The following is a 12,444-nucleotide window of genomic DNA, read 5'->3' as shown; positions in this document are numbered from 1 at the left end:
CCTAGTTGAACATAAATTGTCACCAAGAGAGAAAGATAGCTCTCTCTACTTACATAGTATGCTGGGGGAAATCGGAGGCTGCCCAGCATCCCATACCAAAGGACACATTTACTCTCTCAGATGACACTAAGACCCCAGGGAAGCCAACGGTTCTTAAGCCTTCCCAGCCTAAACACCCCACTTAGTGCTACATTTGCTTCATGTGGTGAAGGCAACTCTTTCCACGAACCCCATCCCATACCCCCAACTCACAGCAAGGCACAAGGTCTTCTCTATGATGATCCCATACCCCTCAAGAGATGGTCTCAATCTCCCCTCTGTTGGCCAGCAAGAAGTCAAAAATGGCAAAAAAGAACACCGTTGATCTCACTTTTATTTAAATCTCTGATTTCTGGAACTGGAATCTGATCAAGATATGGGGATGGAGAGGGACTTCTCCCATCATAGCATGTGACCTCCCCAGAGCAAACAATTACATCAAGTATTTATTCACAGCCCTGGCTTTCAACTCACAAATGTTCTCGTCTATCAAAATATAGGAGCCCAAACTGTGCATTTCAAGGACAGCTGAGAGGAAAGCAGGGTGAACAAACCATGAAACAAACAATAGCCCTGACTCCAAGGTGACACAGCATTGGCTACTCGGTCTGTCTCATGGAGAAAACACAGAATGAAAAGATAGCGTGAGTATGAGGAAACACGTACCAACTCTGAGAAGTTCCTGAGCAGGTCAGAGATTGTTGTGTATGTGCTGTATCTCTTTATGCGGTATGTGTGGCATAGGTGGATCTGGGGGCTTCCACCCCTCCCACACACACAGTGCTTTGGAACAACCTTTGCCCAACATGGCTGTCAGGCATCCCACTGTTGTCAGAACACAAACCCTACAGGGTTAAAGCTGTTCTGCAGTCATGTCCCATTGACTCCTCCATTCTCAAGTCCAAAACCTTGAACAACAAACCTAAGGAGATTCCTACTCCCTGACTTGAGAGTTTACCAGAAAGTGAGAAAGAGCCCTTCAGAGTTCAAGACAACAGTTTTACAGTGCCTACAGCTCTCCATCATGGAGCCCACCCCGTCCCTTATGTCCAAACACACCAGGAGAGTCACAGGCCAGTACCTGCCCCTGACCCTTCTTGCCAGAGAGGGTGGCTACTAACTGGGGGGATATGAGCAACTCACAGGCCATGAAACAGAAAAAATTAAAAAGAGCAATATAAACACAAGAAACACAAAAACTAAAGAATACTTATCATCTGAATTACTGAAACATATGGGATCAATATTTTTAATTTTTTAAATTTATTTTTGAGAGAGAGAGAGAGACAAAGTACAAGCAGGAGAAGGGCAGAGAGAGAGAGAGAGAGAGAGAGACACAGAATCTGAAGCAGGCTCCACACTCTGAGCTATCTGCACAGAGCCCAACACAGGGCTCAAACCCACCAACTGTGAGATCCTGACCCAAAGTCAGACACTTCACCAACAAGCCACCCAGGTGCCCCTATGGGGTCAAAAAATTTAAATAAATACAATAAATATCTCCTGAGACAAAACAAAGAATGGTAGGAACATCAAAGATAAACAAGAAAAGAAAGTCCCAAGTAGGGTTTAAATAGAATTAAACTCTTGTTAAATAATTGCATTACTTTGGAAATTTATAAAAAGTACTAGTTTAAACTTTTAACAAGCCATGGATAAATACTGCAATCAACTGAAAAAGTTGACTAAAAATGAAAAATAATAAAAATATTGATTAATCCAAAGATAAAAAGGGAGAAAAACAAAGAGAAGGGAAAATAGAGAAAAAGCAAAATGGCAGACTTAGTAATAAGTAAATAACCAACAACTATAATTAAATGTTAATAAAATCAACATTGTACATAAAGCAAAGATTTTCATATTGGAGAGAAATAATAAAGCCCTACTGTATGCTGTTTACAAGGTATATGTTTTAAAAGACAAAAGCTGTCTAAAATAAAGGGATGGGGAATGATATACCAAAAGTTTGTAACTAAAATAAAGCTGGTGTAACTATATTAATATCAGACTTTTGAGCAAGAAATATCACTTTATAATAAAAAGACATCTCTTAAGAATACAAAGATCATAAGGATGGTTTTATTGAATTTAGTCATAGTAAATTTATTTTTAATACACTGCTAATTTCTAATATTTTCTTTAGAACTTCATTGATACACATAGTCTTAAGACAAAATGAGCTGTTGAAGAGGGTTTTTTTGTTTTTGTTTTTGTCAGTTGGTCAGTCTTCACAATGACATAAACAGGGACGCATCAGCAGTCTTCTCTGGAACAGTATTAAAGAGCACCAGGATAATAAAAGCTAACATTAAGCTCCTTTGGTATGCTTGGCAAGGCAATGAATGTTACATGTACTATCTCTTATCCTGGGGGGAATATGCTGCTCAGACCTGGAATTTGAAACTGAGTTGAGCTTCACTCTATTCCTGACTCAATTACTGCTTTATTATTAATCTATGGATCCTAAAGGAGCTACAGGCATACCTTTCTTGTTTTCCTTAGAAACATGGAGGTATTAAGGCTATGCATCAGGCCACTGACACTATTGATATAATGTGACACTTGCAATAATAAGTAAACACGAATATTTTCTGAGTTATCAATAAGCTGAATTATCAAACTAGTATGAACTTCATTACTCTTACTAATACTCCTGAGCGGGGAGAGGGGAAGGACTAGTGCTCTGACTTGAAGGATTATTTCAAAGGATTTTATAGTATTAAGATGGAAAAAGTGGATGAAAAATTTCAAAATCTCTCTTTTGAAAAATACGCATGAAACCAGTTGTTCTTAAATTTGTGCATCCACCAGAATCCCCTAGTAGGCTTGTGAAAACAGATTTCCGGAACTCACTCAGGAGTTTTTCAGTCAAAAGGTCTGGAATGGGACTTGTTAATCTGCCTTTCTAACAAGTTTCCAGGTGATGCTGGATGTTTTTGGTCCCAAGACCAGACTTTGAAAAAGCCACCACTTTAAACAAATGAAGAGCCCCACCTGGAAATTATCTCATCTCCAGTATCTGAGCGATTTTTTTCCTAATCTAAAACACTGAATTAGTTTAATGTGAATGAGATGTCTTCCACATTAAAAGCTAACAAACAATTGGATATTTTCCATAAAACAACTGTTGGTACAGATCCAGTATCCGGAAACCCTCTATGTCTCTATCTCACACCTGGGCAGGGACCTGCAGTGTTGAAATATAATAGTGCTCCACAATTCTCCTTCAAAATTCTAGAGAGTCCCCAAAGGTGAATATTACTATGGCATTTGGCCTTTCAAATTAGTTTACATCATTGCATTTTATGCTACTCCCTACTCTCATGAACACGGAGTCTCATTAAAGTAGGAAAACACTGTAACTGAAAGCGCCCAGAGAAGCCAAGGGTATCCACGAGACACAAATACTTGTCTTCTCCCTTATTATCTGATGTTTAGTGTATCCAACTTACAAAAGGAAATGGATGTAAACAAAAACCCTAAGAGCAACAACAAGTTAGGAAGAATGTCAAGTGGGACATAAAGACACGGTATCTTGAGACAGGCTGGCATTCAGTGCAGCAGAACAGAGAGTAGTCCCTCTAGAGAGGTACCTGATAGGACACATGCAGTACAAAAAAGTGCAGAGGCTAAGAAAAGGAATAGGACAGGACAATTAATGACACTGCACCCAGATCAGTAGGGGGACATAATTATAACAGTATTGACCAGGACACATTAAATAAGTTCTACAGACCTGCTGTACAACATTGCACCTAGACTCAGTGATATTGTACTCTAAAAACTTTAAGAGGTAGATCTCATGTCAAGTGTTCTTCCAAAAATAAAAGTAAAATTAAATATATATGTATAAAGATGAGATATTAGCATGAAACATCAGTAATTCCAATTTGTAGATAGGATCTTGGCAGTGCTAGATGTGGCTGTTTCACTCACACATGGTTCATCTTCCAAGGGTTTGAAAAAACGGAGCAATCACCAAGAGTCATCAAAAGTGGGGAAATCACAGGGTGCCATGTGAATGAGAAAGCTTTGGAGAGAATCTATGGGGAGGATGTACGCGGCTAAGCCTTTGTACTATAGGGTAGACCCGCTACCCATGCACACACTTGTGACTGCCTTATTTAAATTCAAGTTGTCTTTCTCTCCAGGACCCTTGAAATGATGAAGATCCTTAAATATTATTGCCTTGGTTTCCCTAAATTCACACTGGTGTTTTTACAGATACCCGGCCAGATACAGATCATATATGATAAAATTGTTTAAAATGCACTTTGCATGGTTTGCTTGAAATAAACTACAGTGCAGTCAAACTTGAGTGAGAAATCTGCAACATGTGAGAAACAAGAAAATATTTCCAAAACAGTAAGAAATAAGAAATATTACAACCATTCTGCTTGTAATTTTAAGTTATTTACATAAAGAAGTTGAAAAGTACCACCACTTGCAAAAGAACAGCAGATCATTTTTCCCCCTCAGTGTTGCTAAAAAAAATTTTTTTTAGAAAATTTGGTATTTTTTTACACTTTTTTTTAAATACTTTTGAGAGCGGGGCAGAGAGAGAACGAGCCGGAAAGGGGCAGAGCAAGAGGGAGACAGAGAATCCAAAATGGGCTCTGTGCTGACAGCATGGAGCCCAATGCAGGGCGCAAACTCACAAACCCACGAGATTATGACCTGAGCTGAAGTCAGACACTTAACCGACTGAGCCACCCAGGCACCCCCTGGTATTTTGACAATATTAAAACCATCAGAACCAAGAAAATTCTTACTTTGGTTGAATTCATAGAACTGTCAGTAATATGCTTTAGAAATTAAATATGTGCATCTCATAGGTAAAATCACAAGGAGCAATGTTTGAAATCAATTTACAAAAATGGTGATTTAACACAAAATTAAACAGTCCTTTTTTTGTGACTGTATCTGAACAATGTCTAAAAATTTTATATCAGCTCCAAACAATATCCACACTTGATCTGATTATGTTACCGTATCTTCAAGTCTTCAGTCACAGAAAAAAATTCTTTCACTTACCATCTTTGTGTCTTTGTAGGGTACTTACCATCTTTGTAGGGTACTCCTGTTCCCCTTTTAATTATGCAAATTTTCAAACATAACCACAAGTACACAGAACACTCTCATCACCCAGCTTTAATATATATTAACATGTGACCAGCTTCAATTTATCTACTGACCCACATATTTTAACCAAAATATTTTTTTATTTTTTTATTTTGTTTATCTTTATTCATTTTTGAAAGACAGAGAGAAACAGAGCACAAGCAGGGGTGGGGCGGAGAGAGAGGGGGACACAGAATCTGAAGCAGGCTCCAGGCTCTGAGCTGTCAGCACAGAGTCCGACACGGGGCTCGAACTCATGAACCATGAGATCATGACCTGAGCAGAAGGCAGACGCTCAACCAACTGAGCCCCCGGGTACCCCATTTAGCCACAATATTTTAAAGCAAATCCCACAGCATGGTATTTCAACTGTAAATACTAGTATGCTTCTTCTCTAAGACTATTTTGAAATAATCGCCATACTTTAAGTCAGTTATGCTAAGTGAAATAAGTCACACAGAGAAAGAAAGATACTGTATGTTTTCACTCTTAGGTGGATCCTGAGAAACTTAACAGAAGGGGAAGGGGAAGGGGAAAAAAAAGTCACAGAGAGGGAAGGAGGCAAACCGTACGAGACTCTTAAAAACTGAGAATAAACTGAGGGTTGATGGGGGGTGGGAGGGAGGGGAAAGTGGGTGATGGGCATAGAGGAGGGCACCTGTTGGGATGAGCACTGGGTGTTGTATGGAAACCAATTTGACAATAAATTTCATATTTTAAAAGTCAGTAATTTTTTAATATCATGAAATTTTTGTTTCTTTCTTTTAATCAGGATCTCTCAATGTCCACATACTATATTGTTACATCTTTTAAGTATTATTTATTCCACTGATTTGTACTATCTAATGTTTCACATTCTGCATTTGACTGATTACTTCCTCGTGGTGTATACATTAACTCTCCTGTCTGCTGTATTTCCTACAAACTGACAGGTAGATCTTAGAGGACCTGAGGTAGTCAGGCTCAAGTGTTTTGACAACATACTTCATATGTGGTGCTTTTACTTCCTATTACTTCTTATCACTGACCCTATGATATCTGGTTGCCTCATATTTAATGATGTTAAGATGTATCAGTAGGTTCAGATGATGTTAGTCCACCCTCATTTTAAAATTTCCAATCAAGTGTTCCCCTAATGATTTTAGGATTCACCGTGATTACTGCCCAGACCCACTATTTCATCCCAAGTTTCAAAATGTGATTTTACAATTCTATCATTCTTGGGGTGTCTAAGTGTCTTAGTTAAGAGGCGACTCGATCTCAGCACAGGTGTTCATCTCAGGGTCGTGAGTTCAAACCCCACTTTGGCTCTGCTGAGTGTGAAGCCTACTTAAAAAAAAAAAATATATATATATATATATATGTATATATACACACACATACACACCACACACACACGTACATATATTCATATATTCTATCACTCTTATTTATGTATTCATTTGTTGAATTCCAATAAGGATGAACCATCCTCCCAACTTGTTACATTCCATTTTAAGATTTTTGTCAATTCTTCTAATGTAAAGAATATTTTCCTATCTATAGAAGTAAAAAATATTTTCTTGTCCTATTTTTGGATGTGTAGCCATGATGTAGTTGAGTGCCTGGGGAATGTTAAATAATGCCAATAATGAGCCAGATCAACCCAATGCATAAATTATCCTCGGGCTTACATCCCTTACTTTAGAAGCTTCATTAATTGCTTTAGCAGCATTAACTTTTAAAGGCCATTGGGGTCCCATTAAGTTACAGTTATATTATGTCTCCATCCCAGATGTCTCTCCCCAGAGAGTAGTTTGTGTGTTAAGAGAACTGGGGGTGACAAAAGAGAGAAAGCACCACTTTTAGTTGTTAAGTTAACTCAAAAGAGTAAGTTTTGCAAGAATAACCAGAAAATCCATTTATTTAAAGCTTCATAAAATTTGACTGAAGTACTCTTAATAGTCTAGCTATACTCTTAAAAACCATGGCCAATTTTTGCAGCTTGATGAAGCACAGTGCTCATGAGGCCCAAGTTTGCTCCCACTGGATGGGCTAGTTAACATCTTGAGGAAAACAGGAAACAACTCTGGAATTTCTGCACCCTGACTCTGGTGGCTGCCTTGAAAAATGCATGTCATTAAACTTGGAACAGTAGAGAAAGACAACGCATACATTTAAACAACACTAGCAAAGACTCAAAGGAACAACATCAACTAGAATACATTCAGAATAAAAGAATATGCCTTTAGCTCCCATGAAGCCTTTCCTCTGGTGGATTCATGATAATTCTTCCAAATATTTCTATATACACCTTCCCTTTTAAAAATACACTCCTTCCAAACTCACAGAATTACCTTAACAGCACATCACCTCAAAATACAATTCTTTCTCTTTTTTTTTTTTTTTTCATTCATTAATCAGGCTTCTCAAAAGACTAATTAGGCTTCTGCTTAAAAGACAGACACAGAGACCCAGAGGAGAAAGAGAGAACTGCAGGGAGAAGGAGCAAGCATATTAGAGGAACACGATGAGAGCAAGACAGAGCCAGGGAAACCAGAGGAATTGCTTTAAGAAATCAATGATTTTTTTTTTCTTTTCATCAGAAGCCAAGGAGGAAAGATGACCAAGCAGAATGGGCGAGTTGAAGCGTCTGGGCCTGCAGAACATCGCAGAAAGAGAAACAGTTGACTTTGCAGACCCCTGACAGGTTGTACAGACAGAAGCTCCAGATACGCCAGAGTGGACTCCTCCAGAAATTAGGAACTTGTCTGAAAATTTGTTCACAGAGCAAGTGGGACCTAAGATTTTCTCCCCAAACCAGGGAAGCCTGCTGCTCACTTCCCCTTACCACACAAAAGAACCCCAAAAGGTTCCATAGAATGTTGTGGAGTTCATTCTGGGGTGAAAATACACTGGTTCTCTGCTATCTTTCTGAGAACCACGGTGTACACATTCCTGGTCCTAAGCAAAAACTAATGATACTCCTTGGCAATGAGATAAATGGAAAGGGGGTTACTTTATTTAATGATCAACTGGCTAGTCGGCTGTCTCCCTATTTTTCTTCTAGGATTTGTTTCGGTCCTTTGGAAGTAAAACTTGGAACTCTTTCTGCCTACCACACTATGATTAGATAAAGAATCCAAAACCACATTTCCCCTGTATTAACCTATTTTATCTTCTCCATTATCACTTTGGTCCCACTATTTAAGGGAGCTTTTCATTTTTCTTATTATTTTTATTTAAATTCCAGTTAGTTAACATACAGTGTAATATCAGTTTCAGGTATACCATATAGAGATTCAACACTTAAAATACCCAGTACTCATCACAAGTGCACCCCTTAATACTCATCAGCTATTTACCCATCCCCCTACACACCTCCCCTCTGGGAACCCTCTCTATAGTTTTTTATCTACAGTTAAGAGTCTGTTCCTTGGTTTTCCTTTTTTTCCCCATGTTTGCTCGTTTGGTTTCTTAAATTCCACGTATGAGTGAAGTTATGTGGTATTCGTCTTTCTTTGACTGACTTATCTCGGTTAGCCTAATACTCTCTAGCTCCATCCACATCATTGCAAATGGCAAGATTTCATTCTTTTTGATGACTGAGTAATAATCCATTATATATACATATATACAACATCTTCTTTATCCACTTTATCCATTCATCAGTTGGTGGACATGTGAGCTTTCTCCATAGTTTGGCTATTGCTGATAAATGCAGCCATAAACGTTGGGGTACATGTATTCCTTTGAATTAGTATTTTTGTATCCTGTGGATAAATATCTACTAGTGCAATTGCCGGATCACAGGGTAGTTTGATTTTTAACTTTTTGAGGAATCCTCATGCTGCTTTAAGGGAGCTTTTTCTTTTCCAGGGTGGCATAAAGCTTTTCAACAATTTTATTGTGTGGTCATAAAAATAAATTTTCAAATCTAAACAGTAATAAAATAATTATAAAACAACTATCCATGTGTCAAGATTCCAGGGACAAAGAGAATGCTCCTTAGCCCAAAGATTAGAAATTTCAAAGAGGGCACCCGGCAGGCAGGGTTTGTCCTCGTGTGTTCATCAGCTTTACATTTCAGGAATTACAGAAGCCAAAGTATTCTCCATTAGTATGCATTTAGGACATCTGTCTTCAGTTTACATTATGCAAGTGCATGTTAAAGAGAGCGAAAGCAGGTTTTACAGAACTCTGAAGAAAAAGGTAAATCAAGTTATTAAATCAATATTTGCAAAATGTCACTGCAAGTAGATAATCCTGGGAATTTCAGCTCAAATATGAATTCAGAGAAGACGACATTTGCTAGGGGTTTATCTGCAAAGATCAAGAGTCTGGTTCACATTATGGATTTGAGTAAGTCACAAGGGAAAAGTTGCCTATGGCAGCAGGACACAGCCATTGCTATGGTCTGAATGTTTATGTTCCACCAAAATGCGTATTTTGAAATCCTAATGCTCAATATGATAGTATTAGGAGGTGGGCCACTGAGAAATGCTGAGGTTATGAGTGCCTCAGAGCCCTTGTGAATGGAATTAGTGCCATTATAAAAGAAGCCCCAAAAGCTCCCTAGCCCTTTTCACCATGTGAGAATACAATAAATCTACCGTTCAGATGAGAGCCTTCACTTGACCATGCTAGCACTCTGATCTCACATTTGCAGCCTCCAGAACTGTGAGAAATAAATTTATGTAAATTCTAAGCCACCCAGACAGTGGTATTTTGTTACAGCAGCCTGAACGTACTAAGACAGCTATTACAAACTTTAGTACCTCCATCTCTCAAAACCCATGTCTGATCTTCAGGAATATAAAACAATATTAACAATAGATTTTCTCTGAAAAACTAGTATTTTCAAAGGCTTCCATTGACTTAGATCCTTCTGAGGGGTTAGATTTTTGCTATTTTGACTCAGAGTTGCCACTGCACAACACATTATTAACATTAAAATAATTATTATCAGAACATGTACAAGCAATCTTACATACAGACTCTGAGCAGGAGTTGTTTTGTTTGTGTTTATTTGGTTATGCTTTCTTTTTAGGAAGGGGGGAAATATTATCAAAATTGAAGCTTCGAAGAGAAATGGATAACTATTATTTTAGAGATCAGTTCTACTTGAATAGAGACAACATCCAGAAACCACCCCCTTGCATATTTCCCTTTCCAGTCCTCCCTCTCCCTCTCACACACCCAACTTGATCCATGTAACAGGACATGGCCCCAACTTTCAATACAAAGAGTCTCATTTTAGTTGCAATGGCTAATCCCAGACTTGGCTGTTCTGTGATGATTCTGAAACCACCTCTGACCCTGCAGAGTGTGCATTTGTGTGGAAGAATCTTCCATTGTATTATCTTTACCCATTGAAAAACCTAAACATCTTTGAATAATTCTAGGTTATTGTCACCTTGTCTTATCTTCTTAGACTGAACAATTCCCTCTCCATCTATATGGTTACCTTAAATGTATTCATAGAGTGACAGTGTGTTTCCCCTGAGCTTCTTTCTTTGTACCTGATGATTGCCTTGCTGGAGGGAGGCAGATGGAAAGGAATCATGCATTCTTCACCCTTTAAAAAGTAAAGCAACTCAGATTTAAGATGTCACACTGTTTTATTGGAAAGTATAAAAAGAACTGTTTTACGGTGTCATTACAATGACATGGTGCAAGGGCTGGCTCTAAAAAATACCACTACCTTGGGAGACCAGATAGTTTAAGGCAGAAACTATCAAACGATCTCATACTAAACTGTTTATCCATCAATTGAGAATGGAATTGTTTTTTTCTAATGGAGTGCTATGTCTTGTTATGGATTTATTGAATACTGCAATCACCACTGTGAAAATTAATACTGAAGGGAAAATTCATGTGTCATTTGATGACCTAGTTAGGGACACATGTTCAAGATTGAACAAAATATAATCCTAACAGTCAGAAATAAAAACACTACTGGGATATTTTATCTCCACCCTAAGTGGTGGAGTTGGGGTTTAGGTGCCCCAAAATGTATAAAGTAACTAAAATATGCTTTACATGCCTGTGTTTATTTAATGATTACTCCCTTGAACTGCCCAATCAAAAATTCAGACAGAAAAATAACTCTTAATTCCCAACAGTGTTTACCTTAAAAAAAGACATCTTTTGGTTTTTTGGTTTCTTAGGGTTTTTTTTAACAGTCTTAATTCACATATACAACTAGATTCTTAGAAACACCTTTTATTTATGTGCCTTTACATAGTATATTTCATGCATCACAGGGTGGTGAACATATTCTTTCACTGAACTATCACTGTCCTTATTCATATATATAACTAGCACTTTTAGAAACATCTTTTATACATATGTCTTTACATCATTTATTCCATGTACCACGGTGCGATGAACACATTCTTTCACCAAATACAATCCTTATTCACACGTTAACTATCATTTCAGAAGTAAAAACAGACAAGAGGGGCTAAACTAATAAAGTTCTGCACAACAAAGTAAACAATCAATAGAGTAGAAAGGCAACTTACAGAATGGGAGAAATATATGCACTGTATGTGATAAGCAGTTAATTTCCAAAATATATAAGGCAGTCCTACAACAAAACAGCAAAAACAGCAAAAAACAAAAAAAGCCAAATTTTAAAAATGGGCAAAGGACTTGAACAGACATTTATCTAAAGAAGACATACAAATGACCAACAAGAATATGAAAAGATGCTAAACAGCACTAATCATCAGGGAAATGCAAACCAAAACCACATTATCACCTCACCACCTGTTAGTATGGCTATTGTCAAAATAATAATTACTATTATTGTTGTCATTGTCGGAAAGAATGTGGGGAAATTGGAATGTTTGTATTGTACACTGTTGATAGAATATAGAACTGTGCAGCCCTATAGAAAACAGTATAAAGGGTCCTCAAAAAGTTAAAAATAGAACTATTATATGATCTGGCAATCTTCTGAATTAAAATCAGGATCTTCACTCCTATGTTCACAGCAGCATTATTCACAACAGGCAAGATTTATAAACAACCTAAATATTCATCAATGATGAATGGATAAAGAAAATAAGGTAAATAAATACGATGGTATATTATTCAGTTGTAAACAGAAGGAAGTCCTGCCATATGCATCAATATGGATGAACCTGGAAGACATTATGATAAGTGAAATAAGGTAGTCACAGAAGGACAAACACTGCATGGTTCTGCTTATAGGAAGTATTTTAAGTAGTTAAACTCATGAAAGTACAGAAGAGAGCAATGGTTGCCAGACACTAGACACTCCCTTCAGCAGCAAGA

The 12,444-nt window shown here is 37.6% G+C and overlaps 1 long non-coding RNA gene across 1 annotated transcript in view; it reads right to left on the bottom strand.

The window, feature by feature from the left end:
• Positions 1-12,444, bottom strand: part of LOC131499496 (uncharacterized) — a 31,061-nt gene that overhangs the window by 18,571 nt on the left and 46 nt on the right. Inside the window, exons 1-2 of the long non-coding RNA XR_009255916.1 lie at positions 11,667-12,444; positions 10,607-10,717 (exon numbers count right to left, since the gene is read on the bottom strand). The exon at positions 11,667-12,444 is cut by the window's right edge and continues 46 nt beyond it. This is a non-coding gene — a long non-coding RNA (uncharacterized LOC131499496). The remainder of the gene's footprint in view (positions 1-10,606; positions 10,718-11,666) is intronic.

The sequence above is a fragment of the Neofelis nebulosa genome, chromosome 17, assembly GCF_028018385.1.
Source record: "Neofelis nebulosa isolate mNeoNeb1 chromosome 17, mNeoNeb1.pri, whole genome shotgun sequence".
In the NCBI taxonomy this organism is placed as follows: domain Eukaryota; kingdom Metazoa; phylum Chordata; class Mammalia; order Carnivora; family Felidae; genus Neofelis; species Neofelis nebulosa.
This window is presented reverse-complemented; position numbering and strand designations above follow the sequence as displayed.